This window comes from Triticum aestivum, chromosome 3B, assembly GCF_018294505.1.
Source record: "Triticum aestivum cultivar Chinese Spring chromosome 3B, IWGSC CS RefSeq v2.1, whole genome shotgun sequence".
NCBI lineage: Eukaryota > Viridiplantae > Streptophyta > Magnoliopsida > Poales > Poaceae > Triticum > Triticum aestivum.
In genome coordinates, this window is record NC_057801.1 from 654057534 (window position 1) to 654082719 (window position 25186).

The window sequence follows — 25186 nt, forward strand, 5'->3', positions numbered from 1 at the left end:
TCACCACATGATGCTTGCCAAAGAAGAAGAATAAAAGGAATAGAGACAAAAACTTTGACTCTTGCATAAAAGTAAATACATGAAAGTAAAAGATGGGCCCTTCATAGAGGGAAGCAGAGGTTGCCATGCACTTTTTGTTTGTATTATCAACCCCTTAGTGCATGAGAACGTCATGTTTTATTGCCCCTTGTGATGGAAACCTTTATTATGCAGTCTGTCGCTTTTATTCTTCACCATCACAAGTTCATACAACGCTCAATTTTACCTTACACTAAATGATCTCACATTTTTATAAGCAATTTTTATTGCCCTTTTTGCACAGATGACAACTTACTTGAAGGATCTTACTCAATCCATAGGTAGGTATGGTGGACTCTCAAACAAGATAGGGTTCAAAGGTTTTGGATGCACAAGTAGTATCTCTACTTAGTGCGGAATTTTTGGCTAGCAAAGATAGGGGCAAGCACCACATGTTGAAGGATCTATGACAATATGACTTCTATGTGAATATGAACAAACATAAATCATTCAGTTGTCTTCCTTGTCCAACGTCAACAAATTTTGGCATATAATATTTTGATGGGTGCTCACAATCACAAAAGATTTCCATGATAGTGTATTTATATGTGAATCTTCTCTTCCCTTATTAATTCTTTCATGTGTTGCATCATTGACCAATGCTATGTTTGTCAATCTACAATAAAATTTTCTACTTATACTTTCCCTTGTGTAATGTCATCACTTACCATAAGATTAGCATATGATCTTTTTATTTTATTTCCTTTCTTTTTATTGCAGCAAGAAAGTAAAGAAGGCATAACTCAGACAAACTTTATTATATCTCGCACACGATTACAAGGATTGATCACTAAGGAAACTCATAAAAAGAAAGGCTCGAACTAAACTTTTATTCATCTAATAGAAAAAGATAGCCATTGATCGAACTAAGAAAGTAAAGGCAAAAGATAGTGGAGATTGATACGATACTGGGGCACCTCCCCCAAGCTTGGCGAAAGCCAATGGGAGTGCCCATACCCAATACTCAGTTTTGTTATGATGGTGATGAAGAAGATGGTGGTGATGAAGTAGATGGTGGTGGTGCAAAAGTAGAGGGTTTGCCCTTTGCTTCCTCCAGCTTCTAGCGGAGAATAAAATTATCTATCCTCAACTCATCGTTATCTATCTCGAATTTTATTATCCTCTTGCATAACACCTCCATGCTTTCGTTTTTGAACCAGGGAGGAACCGAGTCATCTTCATCTTCTTCGGAGGTCCAGTTATAGTGCCTCTCATCCTCTGAATCTTGGTACGACATAATTTCAGACCTGACAGAAAACAACGAGGAAAGAAAACAGGAGATTTCTCCGCGATACGGAGGTTAACAGGTTTGGGAGGTATATATAGGTTTTTTTTATCTTGGGGAACAACCAGAACGGAAGAAAAATAGAGACCGAAAAGTACCCGAGGTGGGCACAAACCACCTAGGCGCGCCAGGCATGCCTGGCGCACCCTGGTGTATCGTGCCCGCCGGGTTCACTTTCCTAGAAATTTCTTATCTTCCTAGTTTTCTAAATATTCCAAAACTGACAAAAAATATTTTTGCAGATTTTTCGGAGTTCGTTTACTTACCGTATCACATACCTCCTTATTTTCACGATTCCGGAGTGTTCCGAAAGGACTCTTTTATGTGTTCTTCTGGTGTCAAAGTTTGGATAACATTGCTTTCAACATTAATGAGCGTACCTGAGATATAGTGTTCTATTCGTTGCCCATTGACAACCTTTGGGTTAGTCCCTTCGGTATTATTTATTTTCATGGCTCCGGATCGATAGACATAGGGTCCTTCCCATTTGGAGAGGAGCTTTCCTGCAAAGAATCTAAAATGAGAGTTGTACAAAAGAACATATTCTCCTACTTTGAACTCACGCTTTTGGATTCTTTTGTCATGCCATCTTTTAACTTTTTCTTTGAATAACTCAGCATTTCCTTAAGCCTGGGTTCTCCATTCATCTAATGAGCTAATATCAAATAACCCCTTTTCTCCAGCAAGTTTGAAATCATAATTGAGTTCTTTTATTTCCCAAAATGCTTTGTGTTCTAACTCAAGAAGTAAATGACAAGCTTTTCCGTAAACAATTTTATATGGAGACATACCCATAGGATTTTTGTAAGCTGTTCTAAAGCCCAAAGTGCATAATCTAATTTCTTAGACCAATTCTTCCGGGACCTATTGACAGTATTTTTTAAGATTAGTTTTATTTCTCTATTGCTAAGTTCAACTTGACCACTAGACTAAGGATGATAAGGTGACACAATTCTATGGTTAACATCATACTTAACAAGCATTTTATGGAAAGCATCATGAATAAAGTGTGAACCACCATCAGTCATTAAATATGTAGGAACTCCAAACCTTGGTAAAATAACTTCCTTAAGCATTTTAATAGAGGTGTTGTGATCAGCACTACTGGTTGGAATAGCTTCTACCCACTTAGTAACATAATCAACAGCAACCAAAATATGTGTATACCCATTATATTAGAGGAAGGAAAAGGTCCCATAAAGTCAAATCCCCAGACATCAAATGGTTCAATAGCAAGTGAATTCATAGGCATTTCTTGACGCTTACCGATATTACCTATTCTTTGGCATTCATCACATGATGAGACAAACTTACAGGCATCCTTGAAGAGAGTAGGCCAATAAAAACCAGATTGCAATACCTTATGAGCGGTTCTGTCTCCCGCGTGATGTCCTCCATAAGCTTCAGAGTGACATTTCCGTAGGATTTGTTCCTGTTCATGCTCAGGTACACAACGTCTAATAATACCATATGCTCCTTCTTTATAAAGATGTTGGTCATCCCAAAAGTAATGTCTTAAATCATAGAAGAATTTTTTTCTTCTGTTGGTATGTGAAGCTAGGTGGTATGTATTTAGCAACAATATAATTAGCATAGTCAGCATACTAAGGTGTACTATGAGAAATATTTATTGCAGCTAGTTGCTCATCAGGGAAGCTATCATTAATAGGTTGTGGGTCACCAAGAATATTTTCAAGTCTAGCCAAGTTATCAGCTATGGGGTTCTCTGCTCCTTTCCTATCAGTGATATGAAAATCAAATTCTTGTAGTAGTTGAAACCACCTAACGAGTGTAAGTTTAGTATCTTTATTTTCCATAAGATATTTTATAGCAGCATGATCGGTGTGAATAGTTACTTTAGAATCAACAATGCAAGATCTGAATTTATCGCAAGCAAACACCACTGCTAAGAATTCTTTTTCAGTAGTAGTATATTTCGTTGAGCACTGTCTAGTGTTTTACTAGCATAATGAATAACATTTAATTTATTATCAACTCTTTGTCCTAGAACTACACCAGCAGCATAATCACTAGCATCACACATAATATCAAAAGGCAAGTTCCAATCAGGTGGTTGAACAACAGGTGCAGTAATTAAGGCTTTCTTTAGTGTTTCAAAAGCTTCCATGAAATCATCATCAAACATAAAGGGAATATCGTTTTGCAAAAGATTAGTAAGAGGCCTAGAAGTTTTAGAAAAGTCTTTCGTAAACCTCCTATAGAAACTAGCATGACCAAGGAAACTACGAATACCTTTGATATCTTTAGGAGATGGCATTTTCTCAATTGCATCAACCTTGGCTTTGTCCATTGCTACCTCTTGAGCTTGCGTTGGTTTTCCCTTGAAGAGGAAAGAGTGATGCAGCAAAGTAGTGTAAGTATTTCCCTCAGTTTTGAGAACCAAGGTATCAATCCAGTAGGAGACGACGCACAAGTCACCGAATACCTGCACAAACAATCAAGAACTTGCAACCAACGCGATAAAGGGGTTGTCAATCCCTTCACGGTCACTCGCAAAAGTGAGATCTGCTAGAGATGATAAAGTAAATATTTTTGGTATTTTTTATGTATAGATTGGAAAGTAAAGATTGCAAAATAATAGATTGGAAACTAGCAAGATGTAAATGAGATTTAATAATATGGAAAAGAGACCCGGGGGCCATAGGTTTCACTGGCTTCTCTCGAGATAGCATATATTACGGTGGGTGAACAAATTACTGCCGAGCAATTGATAGAAAAGCGCATAATTATGATGACATCTAAGGCAATGATCATGAACATATGCATCACATCTGTGTCAAGTAGACCGACTCCTACCTGCATCTACTACTATTACTCCACATATCCACCGCTATCCAGCATGCATCTAGAGTATTAAGTTCATAAAGAACGGAGTAACGCATTAAGCAAGATGACATGATGTTGAGGAATTAACTGAAGCAATATGATGAAAACCCCATCTTTATATCCTCGATGACAACAATACAATACGTGCCTTGCTGCGGTGGTGGAAAAGTGTTTTCGTGGATCCCCCTGATGTCTTTAGGGTATAATAGTATATATAAGCGAAAGAACTAGGTCGGTGGAGCTACAAGGGGCCCACGAGGGTGGGGGCACGCCTACCCCCATGGGCGTGCCCTCTTGCCTCGTGGACGCCTCGTTGCGTCTCCGACTTCATATCTAAGCCTTCTGGTTTGCTTTCGGTCCAAGAAGGATCATCGCGAAAGTTTCATTCCATTTGGACTCCGTTTGGTATTCCTTTTCTGTGAAACTCTAAAATAGAAAAAAAACTGGAACTGGGCCCTCGGTGTCGGCTTCCTGGATATGGGGGTATCCAGACTTGCCTGTCTGCAGCCCACCGCGTGGCACCATCAAAGGCCTGGTACAACCCACCTTCGACATCAACAACTCAAGACCCTCGCGAGGGGCCAAGCCACGCGAGGCGGACAATGCCAAGACCCCCAAGGGGATCGGCCCCTTCAGGCTAGCTCCCAAGGGGTGGAGAGTTCTATGCAGGTTGCTCCTCATGAGCCATGACGATCAAGGTCAGGAGGGCGCCAGCGGGCGCAGAGCGCCAATTTCCTCTTCGGTGCAAGGGAGGCAAGCCGCAGGCACGGAGTCCCGAGTTATCAGCCAAATGTTTCCATTCTGGTGCAACAAGACCAAGACTGCCAGGACGGCAGGACGGAGGTCATCACCGAGCCCACCACAGCGTCACGACCAGGGGCTTTTCGCAAGCGAAGACTACTTTTTAAGGATAAGTTGTACTTGTCAGCGTTCTGGGAACGGGGGTCCCCAGACTTGCCTGCCTGCGGCCTGCAGTGTGGCTCAGCAGTGGCCCAGTACGACCCATCTTCATCAACAAACACTCAAGACCCTCGCGAAGGGCCAAGCCTCGCGGGGCGGACGACACAAGGCCTCCTCAGGGGAGGCCTCACCAGGCATGCTCGCGAGGAGGCGGAGATATCAAGGCGAGGGGTACCTTGCGAGGTGCTCGTGACGCAAGCCATGACGATCAAGACCAGGAGGGCGCCAGGCGGTGTAGTGTCCTCGTTTCCTCTTTCGTGCAAAGGGGGCAAGCGCAGGTGCAGAGTACCGAGGCATCAAACAAAGGTTTCCATATCAGTGCAACAAGACCAAGACCGGCAGGACGGCAGGACGGAGGTCACCTGGAGCCCAAGACAACGTCATCACCAGAGCCTTTGGCAGTCGAAGGCCACCTTTAGTCAGGATAGCTTGTATTAGCTGTCCCCTTTCGAAATGGCCGTTCTTGGCTCCCTTCCCGCTCAATATTTGGGAAGAGGACCAGGGCCTCTATATATAGAGATAGCCACCACAGTAGAGAGGTATCTCATCTAGATCTCACCGAAACTAGAACAAGTAGGACACCACACCAGCTCAAGAACACCTCTCGCGAGGCTGTTCTTCCTCTGTATTGTTCATCATCAGCCCAAGAGGCAATCCACCACACCACACACATGAGTAGGGTATTACACCACAATGGTGGCCCGGACCTGTATAAATCTTGTGTCTCTTGTGTTGTGCATCGCGTTAGCTTAGATTCATGGCGAGGTTTTGGGGTGTGGATCGGTAGGGAGAAGATCTTCGTGCGCACCAGGTAGGGGTGCGCCGGAGCTCTCCGAGAGTTCGAGCCTTAAGGGTTTTGCCGGAACTCGATATCCGACATTTGGCGCGCCAGGTAGGGGTGCGCCGGAGCTCTCCCTTCTGTCGGCTCGCTCCCCACCAACATAGCGCTTCGCCCTCATGGCGGACAACGCGCCACTGGCTCCAGCGACCGACGCAAATGCTATGGCTAGGGGGCTCCGAGCCTTGGCCCCCGCCTTGCAGCAGGTGCAGTGGCCACACAAGTTCAAGCCAGAAATGCCGCCGCGCTACAACAGTGCGGCGGACCCACTGGCTTTCCTGCTGGCATACGAGGAGGCCGTCCTCAAGGCCGGGGGCGACGATAAGGTCATGGCCAACTGGTTTCCCATGGCCCTCACCGGCGTCCCGCGTATTTGGCTGCTCCACCTGCCAACATCTTTTGTGGCCTCCTCGGAGGAGCTGTGCAACCTCTTCCTCACCCACTATGCTGCGCCGGCACCCCCGGTCATCGCAGCTCTCCTGGGAGGCTCGCAGGTGCCACCTTTGGGCCGCCACGTCAAGCCGTTCGTCCACCAGATCGGCGCCGCCCTCACGCGGCATGGAGCTCCTCCGGGCTGGGCGGCTCCCAAGGCCGACCTGACCTTCAACTCGGACGATCACCCCGTCCACAACGCCTGCTCGGGTGCGCTCCCAATGCTTTGCACGCCCACCATCTACTAGGTGGCTGTCACTAGGACCCTCATCGACGACAGTGCCAGCCTCAACGTGCTCTCGGTGGAGGCCTTCAGCCTCTTCCATGTGCCGCTGGAATGACTCCAACCCAGCAAGCCCTTCTCGGGCGTCGGAGGCGGTTCCTCCAGTTCCCTGGGGCAGATCTACCTCCCCGTGACCTTCGGCACCCACGACAACTTCCGCACGGAACTGGTCAACTTTGACATCGCCCACATAGCCCTCCCATACAAAGCCATCCTCGGGTACTGCTACGTCTTGAGCTAGCATTGGTTTTCCCCGAAGAGGAGAGGGTGATGCAGCAAGTGTAGCGTAAGTATTTCCCTCAGTTTTTGAGAACCAAGGTATCAATCCAGTAGGAGGCTCCTCAAAAGTCCCACGCACCTACACAAACAAACTGAGAACTCGAAACCAATGCAATAAAGGGGTTGTCAATCCCTTCACGGCCACTTGCGAAAGTGAGATCTGATAGAGATAGTATGATAAGATAAATATATTTTTGGTATTTTATAATATAGATGCAAGAAAGTAAAGATGCAAATAAAAGTAGATTGAAAGCAAATATGACAAGAGATAGACCCGGGGGCCATAGGTTTCACTAGAGGCTTCTCTTGAGAGCATAAGTATTACGGTGGGTGAACAAATTACTGTCGAGCAATTGATAGAAAAGCGAATAATTATGACGTTATCTAGGCATGATCATGTATATAGGCATCACGTCCATAACAAGTAGACCGACTCCTGCCTGCATCTACTACTATTACTCCACACATTGACCGCTATCCAGCATGCATCTAGAGTATTAAGTTCATAAGAACAGAGTAACGCATTAAGCAAGATGACATGATGTAGAGGGATAAACTCATGCAATATGATATAAACCCCATCTTGTTATCCTCGATGGCAACAATACAATACGTGTCTTGCAACCCTTTCTGTCACTGGGTAAGAACACCGCAAGATTGAACCCAAAGCTAAGCACTTCTCCCATGACAAGAAAGATCAATCTAGTAGGCTAAACCAAACCGATAATTCGAAGAGACTTGCAAAGATAACTCAATCATACATAAAAGAATTCAGATAAGATTCAATTAATATCCATAGATAAATCTGATAATAAACCCACAATTCATCGGATCTCGACAAACACACTGCAAAAAGAGATTACATCAAATAGATATCCACAAGAGAGGGGGAGAACATTGTATTGAGATCCAAAAAGAGAGAAGAAGCCATCTAGCTAATAATAATGGACCTGTAGATCTGTGGTAAACTACTCACAACTCATAGGAGGGGCAAGGATGTTGATGTAGAGGCCCTCCATGGTCGATTCCCCCTCCCGCAGAGTGCTGGCGAAGGCTCCAAGATGGGATCTCGCGGATACAGAAGGTTACAGTGGTGGAAATTGTGTTTCGTGGTGCCCCTGGATGTTTTCGGGGTCCGTGGATATATATAGGAAGAAGAAGTACGTCAGTGGACGCCCGAGGGGCCCACGAGACAGGGGGCGCCCTACACGAGGGGGGGGGAGGGGGGCGCCTCCTATCTTGTGGGGCCCTCGGAGCTTTCTTGACTTGCACTCCAGGCACTCCGGATCAGATCTGTTCCAAAAATAACGCTCCCGAAGGTTTCATTCCGTTTGGACTCCGTTTGATATTCCTTTTCTTCGAAATACTGAAATAGGCAAAAAAAACAGCAATATGGGCTGGGCCTCCAGTTAGTAGGTTAGTCCCAAAAATGATATAAATGTGTAGAATAAAGCCCATAAACATCCAAAACAGGTAATATAATAGCATGGAACAATCAAAAATTATAGATACGTTGGAGACGTATCAAGCATCCCCAAGCTTAATTCATGCTCGTCCTCGAGTAGGTAAATGATAAAAAGAGAATTTTTGATGTGGAGTGCTACCTAGCATAATTCATAATGAAATTTTGTTTCATTGTGGCACGAATGTTCAGATCCAAATAATACAAAATAAAAGTTCATATTGACATAAGAAATAGTAATACTTCAAGCATACTAAGCAAGTAATCATGTCTTCTCAAAATACCATGGCCAAAAGAAAGTGATCCCTACAAAATCATGTAGTCTAGCTATGCTTCATCTTCAGCACACAAAGTATTTAATCATGCACAACCCCGATGACGAGCCAAGAAATTGTTTCATACTTTAATAATCTCAAACTCTTTCAACTTTCATGCAATACATGAGCGTGAGCCATGGACATAACACTATATGTGGAATATAATGGTGGTTGCGGAGAAGACAAAAAAAGGGGGAAGATAGTCTCACATCAACTAGGCGTATCAACGGGATATGGAGATGCCCATTAATAGATATCAATGTGAGTGAGTAGGGATTGCCATGCAACGGATGCACTAGAGCTATAAATATATGAAAGCTCAACAAAAGAAAACTAGTGGGGGTGCATCCAACTTGCTTGCTCACGAAGACCTAGGGCATTTTGAGGAAGCCCATCATTGGAATATACAAGCCAAGTTCTACAATGAAAAATTCCCACTAGTATATGAAAGTGACAACATATGAGACTCTCTATCATGAAGATCATTGTGCTATTTTGAAGCACAATTGTGGAAAAAGAGATAGTAGCATTGTCCCTTCTCTCTTTTTCTCTCATTCTTTTTTTCTTTTCTTTTTTTTCTTTTCTTTTTAGCCTTATTTTTTCTTTTCTTTTTGGCCTTTCTCTTTTTTTTTCTTTTTTTATAAAGTCCGAAGTCTCATCCCGACTTGTGGGGGAATCATAGTCTTCATCATCCCTTCCTCACTGGGACAATGCTCTAATAATGAAGATCATCACACTTTTATGGATTTACAACTCGAAGCTAGAACAAGATATGACTCTATGTGAATGCCTCCAGCGGTATACCAGGATATGCAATGAATCAAGAGTGACATGTATGAAGATTATGATGGTGGCTTTGCCACAAATACGATGTCAACTACAAGATCATGCAAAGAGCAATATGACAATGATGGAACGTGTCATAATAAACGGAACGGTGGAAAGTTGCATGGCAATATATCTCAGAATGGCTATGGAAATGCCATAATAGGTAGGTATGGTGGCTGTTTTGAGGAAGGTATATGGTGGGTGTATGGTACCGGCGAAAATTGCACGATACAAGAGAGGCTTGCAATAATGGAGGGGTGAAAGGGTGCGTATAATCCATGGACTCAACATTAGTCAAAAGAACTCATATACTTGTTGTAAAAATATAGAAGTCATCAAAAACCAAAGCACTACGCGCATGCTCCTAGGGGGATAGATTGGTAGGAAAAGACCATCGCTCATCCCCGACTGCCACTCATAAGGAAGACATTCAATAAATAAAATTGTGCTCCAACTTCATCACAAAGCGGTTCACCATACGTGCATGCTACGGGAAGCACAAACCTCAACACAAGCATTCTTTAAATCCATAATTACCCAACTAGCATGACTTTAATATTACTACCTCCATATCTCAAAACAATTATCAAGCATCAAATTGATCATAGCATCCAATTCACTTTCTATGATAGTTTTTATTATACCCAACTTGGATGCTCATCATTCTAGGACCAAATTAAAACCATAGAAAATACCACGCTGTTCTAAAAGACTCTAAAAATAATATAAATGAAGCATGAGAGACTAGCAATTTCTATAAAATTAATCCACCACCATGCTCTAAAAGATATAAGTGAAGCACTAGAGCAAAAACTATCAAGCTCAAAAGATATAAGTGAAGCACATAGAGTATTCTAGCAAATTCTAATCAAATAGGCTTCTCCTGAAAGGTGTGTTACAGCAAGGATGATTGTGGTAAACTGACAATCAAATACCAATATAATACACGAGCTCCAAGCAAAACGCATATCATGTGGCGAATAAAAATATAGCTCCAAGTAAAGTTACCAATGAACGAAGACGAAAGAGGGGATGCCTTCCCGGGGCATCCCCAAGCTTAGGCTTTTGGCTATTCTTGAATATCGTGGGGTGCCTTGGGCATCCCCAAGCTTAGGCTTTTTCCACTCCTTATTCCATGGTCCATCAAAGCTTTACCCAAAACTTGAAAACTTCACAACACAAAACTCAACAGGAAATCTTATAATATCCGTTAGTGAAAGAAAACAAAACCACCACATAAGGTACTGTAATGAACTCATTCTTTATTTATTTTGGTGTTAAACCTACTGTATTCCAACTTCCTTATGGTTTATAAACTAATTTATTAGCCATAGATGCATTGAATTAAGAAAACAACACACGAAAAACAGAATCTGTCAAAAACAGAACAGTCTGTAGCAATCTGTAACTAACGCAAACTTCTGGAACTCGAAAAATCCTACAAAAATAGGACGTACTGGACAATTTATTTATTGATCAGAGGCAAAAAGAATCAATGCAAAATCTCGTTTCTCTGATATATTGATTTTTTTCTCGTGAGCGCAAAGTTTCTGTTTTTCAGCAGAATCAAATCAACCATCATCATAGTTTATCCTATAGGTTCTACTTGGCACAAACACTAAACAAAAGATAAAAACACAACTAAACAAAAAGTAGAAACGAAATTTAACACTAATAAGGAACAAAAACAAAGAACATAAAGAAAATTGGGTTGCCTCCCAACTAGCGCTATCGTTTAACGCCCCTAGCTAGGCATAAAAGCAAGGATAGATCTAACTAGTGCCATCTTTGGCACTCGTCTTTTTAATGGGGTTATGCTCAAGTCCGGGAGGCTCTTTGCATTTCCCTTCAAGTTCAGAGATCCTAAGATCTAAGTCATCCAACTGCTTATTGTAAAGTGTGATCAAATTATTCATGCGGTTGATACTTGCAACAATATTCTTAAAAGGTTCAACAAGTTTTTGCAATTCAAGAAGTTTCTCTAAAATTTCGGTTCCTTCAAAAGATAAAGATGATCTTTCTTGTCGGGGAAGTATTCCTACTATCCCCTATAAAATTTCATAAGCGGAACTAGGATCAATCTCAATAAATTCCCCTTCTACGACAACATCAAGGAGTTGTTTGTGGGGTAAGGTTAACCCAATGTAAAAATTGTGAATTAAAATCTTGAAATCTCCTTCTAGGGCACAACTACGATAAGATTCTAACGTCCTAAACCAAGCATCTTTTAAATTTTCACCTTGTCTTTGTTTGAAGTGGAGAACTTCAAAGTAGGGAGACTAAGGGATAAAAACTGAGCTAGCCATAATGACGAGGTAAACGATCAAACACACGGACAACGGAAAAAGGCAAGAGAAAAGAGAGGAGGAGATTGGGAAAGAGAGGGCGAATAAAATGGCAAGGTTGAAGTGGGGGGGAGAGGAAAACGAGAGGCAAAGGGCAAATAATGTAAATGCGAGGGGGATGAGTTTGTGATGGGTACTTGGTATGTCTTAACTTGAGCGAAGACCTCCCCGGCAACGGCGCCAGAAATCCTCCTTGCTACATCTTGAGCTAGCGTTGGTTTTCCCCGAAGAGGAGAGGGTGATGCAGCAAGTGTAGCGTAAGTATTTCCCTCAGTTTTTGAGAACCAAGGTATCAATCCAGTAGGAGGCTCATCAAAAGTCCCACGCACCTACATAAACAAACTTAGAAATCGCAACCAACACAAGAAAGGGGTTGTCAATCCCTTCACGGCCACTTGCGAAAGTGAGATCTGATAGAGATAGTATGATAAGATAAATATATTTTGGTATTTTATAATATAGATGCAAGAAAGTAAAGGTGCAAATAAAAGTAGATTGAAAGAAAATATGATAAGAGATAGATCCGGGGGCCATAGGTTTCACTAGAGGCTTCTCTCGAGAGCATAAGTATTACGTTGGGTGAACAAATTACTTTCGAGCAATTGAGAGAAAAGCGAATAATTATGACGTTATCTAGGCATGATCATGTATATAGGCATCACGTCCATAACAAGTAGACCGACTCCTTCCTGCATCTACTACTATTACTCCACACATCGACCGCTATCCAACATGCATCTAGAGTATTAAGTTCATAAGAATAGAGTAACGCATTAAGCAAGATGGCATGATGTAGAGGGATAAACTCATGCAATATGATATAAACCCCATCTTGTTATCCTCGATGGCAACAATACAATACATGTCTTGCAACCCTTTCTGTCACTGGGTAAGAACACCGCAAGATTGAACCCAAAGCTAAGCACTTCTCCCATGGCAAGAAAGATCAATCTAGTAGGCCAAACCAACCGATAATTCGAAGAGACTTTTAAAGATAACTCAATCATACATAAAAGAATTCAGAGCAGATTCAATTAATATGCATAGATAAATCTGATCATAAACCCACAATTCATCGGATCTCGACAAACACACCGCAAAAAGAGATTACATCGAATAGATCTCCACAAGAGAGGGGGGAACATTGTATTGAGATCAAAAAAGAGAGAAGAAGCCATCTAGCTAATAACTATGGACCCATAGGTCTGTGGTAAACTACTCACAACTCATAGGAGTTGCAAGGATGTTGATGTAGAGGCCCTCCATGGTCGATTCCCCCTCCGGCAGAGTGTCGGCGAAGGCTCCAAGATGGGATCTCGTAGATACAGAAGGTTACGGTGGTGAAAATTGTGTTTCGTGGTGCCCCTGGATGTTTTCATGGTCCGTGGATATATATAGGAAGAAGAAGTACGTCGGTGGACGCCCGAGGGGCCCACAAGACAAGGGGCGTGCCCTACAGGGGGGGCGCGCCCTCCTATCTTGTGGGGCCCTTGGATCTTTCTTGACTTGCACTCCAGGCTCTCCGGATCAAATTTGTTCCAAAAATAACGCTCCCGAAGGTTTCATTCCGTTTGGACTCCGTTTGATATTCCTTTTCTTCGAAATACTGAAATAGGCAAAAAAACAGCAATATGGGCCGGGCCTCCGGTTAGTAGGTTAGTCCCAAAAATGATATAAATGTGTAGAATAAATGCCATAAACATCCAAAATACATAATATAATAGCATGGAACAATCAAAAATTATAGATACATTGGAGACGTATCAGGTACCCCGCCCTTGCTCAGTTCATGGTAGCGACCCATCCGGCCTACAACCTCATGAAGATGCCCGGGAGCAGCAGCGTCCTCACCGTAGCTGGGGATACCAAGGATGCTCTGCTCGCTCTCAAGACAGCCGCAGCAGCGCAGCCTGCCGGCACAGACACCCCCGAGGCCAAGGAGGCTGCGCCGACCAAGAAGAAGCAGATGTTCACCCAGGACAAGGCGAAAACCAAGTAGGTACCAGTTGAGGAGGATGGGTCCTCCGGTGCCACCTTCACCATAGGTGCCAATCTCAACCCCGACCAAGAGGAGGCGCTGGTAAAATTCCTGCGCTCGAACAAGGAAGTGTTCGCATGGGAACCTAAGCAGCTGGCGGGGGTCCCGAGGCAGGTGATTGAGCATCACCTGAATATGTGCCCCAATGTACGCCCCATGAAGTGGAAAGCAAGGCGGCAGTTCGCTGAGAAGCAGGCCTTCATCATCCAAGAAATCTGCAAGCTAGAGGCAGCAAGTGTTATTCACGACGTTCGCTACCCCGAATGGCTGGCAAACCCTGTTGTCGTGCCAAAAAAGGAAGGGAAGGAGCGCATGTGTGTCGACTTCACCAACCTCAACAAGGCCTGCCCCCAAGATCCATTCCCACTCCCTCGCGTGGACCAAATCGTCGACTCCACCGCCGAGTGCGACCTGCTGTGTTTCCTGGATGCATTTTCGGGCTATCACCAAATCAAGATGGCCATAGAAGACGTGGAGAAGACGGACTTCCTGACCCCATGTGGGGTGTACTGCTACACTTGCATGCCATTCGGGTTGCGCAACATGGACGAAACCTTCCAGCGGGTGATGCACATCGCCTTAGGCCGGCAGCTCGGGAAAAACGCAGAGGCATACATCGATGACATTGTGGTGAAGTCTCGGGAGGCGAAGACCCTGATCCAGGACCTGGAAGAAACCTTTGCAAGCCTCCGTGAAGTGGACCTACGACTCAACTCGGAGAAGTGTGTGTTTGGCATTCCTTCTGGCAAGCTTCTGGGCTTCCTCGTGTCCCACAGAGGGATCGAGTCCAACCCGGAGAAGGTCAAGGCAATCGAAGACATGAGTCCACCGCAAACCCTTAGAGAAATACAGAAGCTCGTTGGACGCGTAACTGCTTTAGGACGCTTCATCTCCAAGCTGGGGGAGTGCACCTAGCCTTTCTTCAAGATGATGAAGAAGAAGGGCCCGTTCGAATGGACGCAGGAGGCCGACCAAGCGTTTGAAGACCTCAAGAAGTACCTGACCAACCCTCCTGTGATGGTGGCGCCACGCCCTCGGGAGCCCCTAGTGCTCTACCTCGCCACCACAACCAACTCCGCCAGTGCAGCCCTAGTGGCGGTTCGGGAAGAGCACCAGACCAAGGCTGCGTCACGACCAGCCATGGCCCCGGCTGCGGCAGCACAAGACCGAGAAGGCATCGCGAAGACCATGGTCTCGACAGATGGAGACCAGCCTCAATAGGAAGACGCCCCTGGGGCTGAAGAGGCCTCACCAGACTTCTAGGTGCTGGGGGCTCCATCATCTCAGGAGGTGCCTAACCCTCCAGAGGGCACGGACCTCATCAGCACCCTCACCCTCGTCGAGCATCCGGTGTATTTCTGTAGGGGAACGTAGCAGAAATTCAAAATTTTCCTACGAGTCACCAAGATCTATCTATGGAGAGACTAGCAACAAGAGAGAGGAGTGCATCTACATCCCCTTGTAGATCGTGAGCGGAAGAGTTCAAGAGAATGGGGTTGAGGGAGTCCTACTTGTCGTTATCCAAATCACCGAAGATCCTAGTGCCGAACGGACGGCACCTCCGCGTTCAACACACGTGCCACCCGGTGACGTCTCCCACTCCTTGATCCAGAAAGGAGAGAGGGAGAGGTTGGGTAAGACTCCGTCCAGCAGCAACACAACGTCTTGGTGGTGATGGAGGAGTGTGGCTCTCCAGCAGGGCTTCGGCAAGCACTGCGAGAGATGAGGAGGGAGAGAGGTAGGGCTGCGCCTTTGGAGAGAATAACTCATGTGTTGGGCAGCCCCTAGACCTCAACTATATATAGGGGGAAGGGAGGGGGCTGCGCCCCCTCTAGGGTTCCCACCCCAAGGGGTGCGGCAGCCCCTAGATCCCATCTAGGGCGGCGGCCAAAGGGGGAGAGGGGGAGGCGCACCTGGGGTGGGCCTTAGGGCCCATCTGCCCTAGGGTTTGCCCCCCTCTTCTCTTGAGGCGGCTTGGGCCTTGGTGAGGGGAGCCCCAGCCCACCTAGGGGCTGGTCCCCTCCCACACTTGGCCTACGCAGCCCTCTGGGGCTGTTGGCCCCACCTGGTGGACCCCCAGGACCCTCCCGGTGGTCCCGGTACGTTACCGATAGCACCCGAAACTTTTCCGGTGACCAAAACAGGACATCCCATATATAAATATTTACCTCCGGACCATTACAGAACTCCTCGTGACGTCCGGGGTCTCATCCGGAACTCTGAACAACATTCAGTAACCACGTATATCTATTCCCTATAACCCTAGCGTCATCGAACCTTAAGTGTGTAGACCCTACGGGTTCGGGAACCATGTAGACATGACCGAGACAACTCTCCTGCCAATAACCAACAGCAGGATCTGGATACCCATGTTGGCTCCCACATGTTCCATGATGATCTCATAGGACGAACCACGATGTCAAGGATTCAATCAATCCCATATACAATTCCCTTTGTCTAGCGGTATAGTACATGCCCGAGATTCAATCGTCGGTATCCCGATACCTTGTTCAATCTCATTACCGGCAAGTCTCTTTACTCGTTCCGTAACACATCATCCCGCGATCAACTCCTTGATCACATTGTGCACATTGTGATGAATCCTACCGAGTGGGCCCAGAGATACCTCTCCGTCACACGGAGTGACAAATCCCAGTCTCGATTCGTGCCAACCCAACAGTTACTTTCAGAGATACCCGTAGTGCACCTTAATAGCCACCCAATTACGTTGTGACGTTTGGCACACCCAAAGCATTCCTACGATGTCCGGGAGTTGCACAATCTCATGGTCTAAGGAAAAGATACTTGACATTTAGAAAAGCTTTAGCATACGAACTACATGATCTTGTGCTAGGCTTAGGATTGGGTCTTGTCCATCACATCATTCTCCTAATGATGTGATCCCGTTATCAACGACATCCAATGTCCCGTGTCAGGAAACCATGACCATCTGTTGATCAACGAGCTAGTCAACTAGAGGCTCACTAGGGACATGTTGTGGTCTATGTATTCACACATGTATTGCGGTTTCCGGTCAATACAATTATAGCATGAATAATAGACAATTATCATGAACAAGGAAATACAATAATAACCATTTTATTATTGCCTCTAGGGCATATTTCCAACAGTCTCCCACTTGCACTAGAGTCAATAATCTAGTTTACATTACTATGTGATTGTAGTGAATCGACACCCATGGGGTTTGATCATATCTCGCTTGTGAGAGAGGTTATTAGTCAACGGATCTGAACCTTTCAGATCCGTGTGTGCTTTGCAAATCTCTATGTCATCTCCTAGATACAGCTACCATGCTCTATTTGGAGCTATTCCAAATAACTGTTCTACTATACGAATCCGGTTTACTACTCAGAATAATACGGATTGGTGTCAAAGTATGCATCGGCGCAACCCTTTACGACGAACTCTTTTACCACCTCCGTAATTGAGAAAAATTCCTTAGTCTACTAGTTACTAAGGGTAAGTTGGACCGCTGTCCTGTGTTCCATTCCTGGATCACCCTTGTACCCCTTGACTGACTCATTGCAAGGCACACTTCCGGTGCAGTACATAGCATAGCATACTATAGAGCCTACATCTGAAGCATAGGGGATGACCTTCGTCCTTTCTCTCTCTTCTGCCGTGGTCATGTCTTGAGTCTTACTCAATACTCACACCATATAACACAGCCAAGAACTCCTTCTTTGCTGATCTATTTTTGAACTCCTTCAAAATCTTGTCACGGTATGTGTTTATTTGAAAGTACTATTAAGCGTTTTGATCTATCCTTATAGATCTTGATGCTCAATGTTCAAGTAGCTTAATCCAGGTTTTCCATTGAAAAACACTTTTCAAATAACTCTATATGCTTTCCAGAAATTCTACATCATTTCCGATCAACAATATGTCAACAACATATACTCATCAGAGATGCTATAGTGCTCCCACTCACTTCTTTGGAAATACAAGTTTCTCATAAACTTTGTATAAACCCAAAATCTTTGATCATCTCATCAAAGCATATATTCCAACTCCGAGATGCTTACTCCAGTCCCTACAAGGATTGCTGGAGCTTTGTACACTTGTTAGCATCTTTCAGGATTGACAAAACCTTCTGGTTGTATCACATACAACCTTTCCTCAAGAATATCGTCGAGGAAACAATGTTTTTGACATCCTATCTGCAAGATTTCATAAATCATGCAGTAATTGCTAATATAATTCCAACAGACTCTTAGCATCGCTACGAATGAGAAAGTCTCATCGCAGTCAACTCCTTGAACTTGTCTGAAAACATCTTAACGACAAGTCGAGCTTTCTTAATGGTGATACTTACCATCATTGTCCGTCTTTCTTTTAAAATCCATCTGTACCCAACAGCCTTACGACCATCAAGTAGTTCTTCCAAAGTCTATACTTTGTTTTCATACATGGATCCTCTCTCGGATTTTATGGCCTCGTGCCATTCGTCGGAATAGGGGCCCACCATCGCTTCTTCATAGCTCATAGGTTCATTGTTGTCTAGCAACATGACCTCCAAGACAGGATTACGTACCACTCTAAAGTAGTATATATCCTTGTCAACCTACGAGTTTTGGTAGTGAATTGATCCGAAGTTTCATGATCAATATCATCAGCTTCCACTTCAATTGGTGTAGGCGCCACATGAACAACTTCCTGTGCCTTGCTACACACTAGTTGAAGTGACGGTTCAACAACCTCATCAAGTCTCCCCCATCCTCCCACTCAATTCTTTTGAGAGAAATTTTTCCTCGAGAAAGGACCCGTTTGTAGAAACAATCACTTTTGCTTCCGGGTCTGAATTAGGAGGTATACCCAACAGTTTTGGGTGTCCTATGAAGATGTATTTATCCACTTTGGGTTCGAGCTTATCAGGATGAAACTTTTTCACATAAGCGTCGCAGCCCCAAACTTTCAAGAAACGACAACTTAGGTTTCTCTAAACCATAGTTCATACGGTGTCATCTCAACGGAATTACGTGGTGCCATATTTAAAGTGAATGCGGTTGTCTCTAATGCCTAACCCATGAACGATAGTGGTAATTTGATAAGAGACATCATGGTATGCACCATATCCAATAGGGTGCAACTATGATGTTTGGACACACCATCACACTATGGTGTTCCAGGCGGTATTACTTGTGAAACAATTTCCACAAGGTCTTGATTGTGTACCAAACTCGTAACTCAGATATTCATCTCTATGATCATATCATAGACATTTTATCCTCTTGTCACGATGATCTTCAACTTCACTCTGAAATTACTTGAACCTTTCAATAATTCAGACTTGTGTTTCATCAAGTAAATATACTCAGCATCTACTCAAGTCATCTGTGAAGTAAGAACAGAACAATATCCACTGCGTGCCTCGGCATTCATCGGACAGCACACATCAAAATGTATTACTTCCAACAAGTTGCTCTCTTGTTCCATCTTACTGAAAAATGAGGCTTTTCAGTCATCTTGCCCATGTGGTATGATCTGCATGTCTCAAGTGATTTAGAATCAAGTGAGTCCAAACGATCCATCTACATGGAGTTTCTTCATGCGCACATACCAATAGACATGGTTCGCATGTCTCAAACTTTTCAAAAACGAGTGAGTCCAAAGATCCATCAACATGGAGCTTCTTCATGCGTTTTATACTAATATGACTCAAATGGCAGTGCCACAAGTATGTGGTACTATCATCACTATCTTATATCTTTTGGCATGAACATGTGTATCACTACGATCGAGATTCAATGAACCATTCATTTTAGGTAAGACCATTGAAGGTATTATTCAAATAAACAGAGTAACTATTATTCTCCTTAAATGAATGACCGTATTGCGATAGACATAATCCAATCATGTATATGCTCAACGCAAACACCAAATAACAATTATTTAGGTTTATCACCCATCTCGATGGTAGAGGGAGTATGCGATGCTTGATCTCATCAAGCTTGGAAACACTTCCAACACATATTGTCATCTCACCTTTAGCTAGTCTCTGTTTATTCCGCAGCTTTTATTTCAAGTTACCAACACTTAGCAACCGAACCGGTATCTAATACCCTGGTGCTACCAGGAGTACAAGTAAAGTACACATTTAATATAATGTATATCCAATATACTTCTGTCAACCCTGCCAGCCTTCTCATCTACCAAGTATCTAGGGTAGTTATGCTTCAGTGACTGTTCCCTCATTACAGAAGCACTTAGTCTCGGGTTTGGGTTTGACCTTGGGTTTCTTCACTAGAGCAGCAACTGATTTGCCATTTCATGAAGTATCCCTCCTTGCGCTTCTTGAAACTAGTGGTTTCACTAACCATCAACAATTTATGCTCCTTCTTGATTTCTGCTTTCGCGGTGTCAAACATCGCGAATATTTCAAGGATCACCATATATATCCCTGATATGTTATAGTTCATCACGAAGCTCTAGCAGCTTGGTGGCAATGACTTTGGAGAAACATCACTATCTCATTCGGAAGATTAACTCCCACTCGATTCAAGTGATTGTTGTACTCAGACAATCTGAGCACAAGCTCAATGATTGAGCTTTTCTCCCTTCATTTGCAGGCTAAGAAACTCGTCAGAGGTCTTATACCTCTTGACGTGGGCACGAGCCTGAAATCCCAATTTCAGCCGTCGAAACATCTCATATGTTCTGCGACATTTCGAAATCGTCTTCGGTGCCTCAATTCTAAACCATTTAACATTACTGAACTATCACGTAGTTATCAAAACGTGTATGTCAGATGTTTGCAACATCCACAGACGATGTTCGAGGTTCAACACACCGAGGGTTGCATTAAGGACATAAGCCTTCTACGCAGCAATGAGGACAATCCTCAGTTTACGGACCCCGTCCGCATAATTGCTACTATCAACTTCCAACTAAATTTTCTCTAGGAGCATATCTAAAACAGTAGAACTAAAGTGCGAGCTACGACATAATTTGCAAAAACCTTTTGACTATGTTCAGGATAAATAAGTTCATCTAATGAACTCCCACTTAGATAGACATCCCTCTAGTCATCTAAGTGATACATGATCCGAGTCAACTAGGCTGTGTCCGATCATCAAGTGAGACGGACTAGTCATCATCGGTGAACATCTTCATGTTGATCATATCCACTATACGACTCATGTTCGACCTTTCGGTCTGTTGTGTTCCGAGGCCATGTCTGTACATGCTAGGCTCGTCAAGTCAACCTAAGTGTTCCACGTGTGTAAATCTGGCTTACACCCGTTTTATGTGAACGTTAGAATCTATCACACCCGATCATCACGTGGTGCTTCGAAACAACGAACTTTCGCAACGGTGCACGGTTAGGGGGAACACTTTCTTGAAATTATTATGAGGGATCATCTTATTTACTACCGTCGTTCTAAGCAAATAAGATGCATAAACATGATAAACATCACATGCAATCAAATAGTGACATGATATGGCCAATATCATTTTGCTCCTTTTGATCTCCATCTTCGGGGTTCCATGATCATCATCGTCACTGGCATGACACCATGATCTCCATCATCGTGTCTCCATGAAGTTGTCTCGCCAACTTATTACTTCTACTACTATGGCTAACGGTTTAGAAATGAAGTAAAGTAATTACATGGCGTTATTCAGTGACACGCAGGTCATACAATAAATAAAGACAACTCCTATGGCTCCTGCCGGTTGTCATACTCATTGACATGCAAGTCGTGATTCCTATTACAAGAACATTATCAATCTCATACATCACATATCATTCATCACATTCTTGTTGGCCATATCACATCACATAGCATACCATGCAAAAACAAGTTAGACGTCCTCTAATTGTTGTTTGCATGTTTTATGTGGCTGCTATGGGTTTCTAGCAAGAACGTTTCTTACCTACGCAAAAGCCACAACGTGATATGCCAATTGTTATTTACCCTTCATAAGGACCCTTTTCATCGAATCCGATCCGACTAAAGTGGGAGAGACTGGCACCCGCTAGCCACCTTATGCAACAAGTGCATGTCAGTCGGTGGAACCTGTCTCACGTAAGTGTACGTGTAAGGTCGGTCCGGGCCGCTTCATCCCACAATACCGTCGAAACAAGATAGGACTAGTAACGGCAAGTAAATTGACAAAATCGACGCCCACAACAACTTGTGTTCTACTCGTGCATAGAAACTACGCATAGACCTAGCTCATGATGCCACTGTAGGGGAATGTAGCAGAAATTCAAAATTTTCCTACGAGTCACCAAGATCTATCTATGGAGAGACTAGCAACAAGAGAGAGGAGTGCATCTACATACCGTTGTAGATCGCGAGCAGAAGCATTCAAGACAACGGGGTTGAGTGAGTCGTACTCGTCGTGATCCAAATCACCGAAGATCCTAGTGCCGAACGGACGGCACCTCCGCGTTCAACACACGTGCAGCCCGGTGACGTCTACCACACCTTGATCCAGCAAGGAGAGATGGAGAGGTTGGGGAAGACTCCGTCCAGCAGCAGCACAACGGCTTGGTGGTGATGGAGGAGCGTGGCTCTCCAGCAGGGCTTCGCCAAGCACTGCGAGAGATGAGGAGGGAGAGAGGTAGGGCTGCGCCTTTGGAGAGAATAACTCATGTGTTGGACAGCCCCTAGACCTCAACTATATATAGGGGGAAGGGAGGGGGCTGCGCCCCCTCTAGGGTTCCCACCCCAAGGGGTGCGGCAGCCCCTAGATCCCATCTAGGGCGGCGGCCAAAGGGGGAGAGGGGGAGGCGCACCTGGGGTGGGCCTTAGGGCCCATCTGCCCTAGGGTTTCCCCCCCCTCTTCTCTTGAGGTGCCTTGGGCCTTGGTGGGGGGTGCTCCATCCCACCTAGGGGCTGGTCCCCTCCCACACTTGGCCTACGCAGCCCTCTGGGGCAGTTGGCCCCACCTGGTGCACCCCCGGGACCCTCTCGGTGGTCCCGGTACGTTACCGATAGCACCCGAAACTTTTCCGGTGACCAAAACAGGACTTCCCATATATAAATCTTTACCGCTGAACCATTCCGGAACTCCTCGTGATGTCCTGGATCTCATCCGGGACTCCGAACAACATTCGATAACCATGTATATCTATTCCCTATAACCCTAGCATCATCGAACCTTAAGTGCGTAGACCCTACGGGTTCGGGAACCATGCAGACATGACTGAGACAACTCTCTTGCCAATAACCAACAGCGGGATCTGGATACCCATGTTGGCTCCCACATGTTCCACGATGATCTCATCGGATGAACCACGATGTCAAGGATTCAATCAATCCCGTATACAATTCCCTTTGTCTAGCGGTATAGTACTTGCCCGAGATTCGATTGTCGGTATTCCGATACCTTGTTCAATCTCGTTACCAGCAAGTCTCTTTACTCGTTTCGTAACACATCAACCCGCGATCAACTCCTTGATCACATTGTGCACATTATGATGATGTCCTACCGAGTTGGCCCAGAGATACCTCTCCATCACACGGAGTGACAAATCCCAGTCTCGATTCGTGCCAACCCAACAGATGCTTTCGGAGATACCCGTGGTGCACCTTTATAGCCACCCAGTTACGTTGTGATGTTTGGCACACCCAAAGCATTCCTACGGTGTCCGGGAGTTGCACAATCTCATGGTCTAAGGAAAAGATCCTTGACATTTAGAAAAGCTTTAGCATACGAACTACATGATCTTGTGCTAGGCTTAGGATTGGATCTTGTCCATCACATCATTCTCCTAATGATGTGATCCCATTATCAATGACATCCAATGTCCATGGTCAAGAAACCAAGACCATCTGTTGATCAACGAGCTAGTCAACTAGAGGCTCACTAGGGACATGTTGTGGTCTATGTATTCACACATGGATTACGATTTCCGGTCAATACAATTATAGCATGAATAATAGAAAATTATCATGAACAAGGAAATACAATAATAACCATTTTATTATTGCCTCTAGGGCATATTTCCAACAATTTCATCTGCATGGTGCTGAGGGATGCAAGGGCACGATACCCCATTCCTTAGAAGCTCTTGCTTGCACTGTTGGTGGCCTCGCGTAAGATGCGGAATTACTTTCATGGTCACCCCATCCAGGTTGTCTCTGGCTACCCATTGGGAAGAGTACTCAGGAGCCCCAACTCCGCTGGAAGGGTCGCCGAGTGGAACATTGAGCTGCAAGCATTTCAGTTGGAATTCAGCACAACCAGGGTCGTAAAGGCAGCCGCACTTGCAGATTTTGTGGAAGAATGGATAGAGGCGCCAGGGCTTGAAGCAGGCGAAGATCGATCACTTTCCCCAGGAAGCGATGCACCAGACGGCTGGGCCATGTACTTTGATGGAGCATTCTCACGACATGGTGTAGGGGCTGGCATAGTGCTTATATCCCCCACTCAGGACAAGCTCTATTACGCCGTGCAGCTCTGTTTCCAGCATGGCGATAAGGTATTCAACAACATAGCAGAATACGAGGGCCTCATAGCGGGCTTGAAAGCTGCAGCAGCACTGGGGGTGAAGCACCTCATCATCAAGGGTGACTCACAACTCCTCGTCAACTTCTCGAACAAAGTGTATGAGCCAAAGGACGAGCACATGGAGGTATATCTTGCGGAGGTGCGCAGGATGGAAAAACAATTTTGGGGGCTGGATCTGCAACGTGTGCCCCGCGACACCAACCAAGAGGCTGATGACATCGCCAGGAGGGCATCCAGGCGGCTGCCTCAGGAGCCTGGCATTTTCGAGGAATGGCTCTTCAAGCCCTTGGCAGCACTGTCACTATCAAAGCATAGCGCAACCTCGGGAGAAACTCCCTCAACCACTTGCCACAGGAGCCCCGGCATATGGCCCAACCTCGGGAGAACGCTTGCTCCTGGCGCTGAAGCCTCAGGTGGGATGTTGGACTACAGAATTCAAGGACTACCTGATGCAAGGGACTCTACCAAAGAAGGAGGATGACGCAGAATGTGTGGCCCGGCAGGCGATGTATCCAAGACGGAGAGCTCTACCGGAAGCGACCAAATGATGTTTCCCTATGTTGCATCTCCAGGGAACAGGGAAGGAGTTACTGGCTGACATACACGGTGGAGATTGCGGACACCACTCGTTGTCGTGGACCCTCGTTGGCAAGGTGTTTCGCAGCGGATTCTACTGGGCTACGGAACTCAACAACACAATCACACTGGT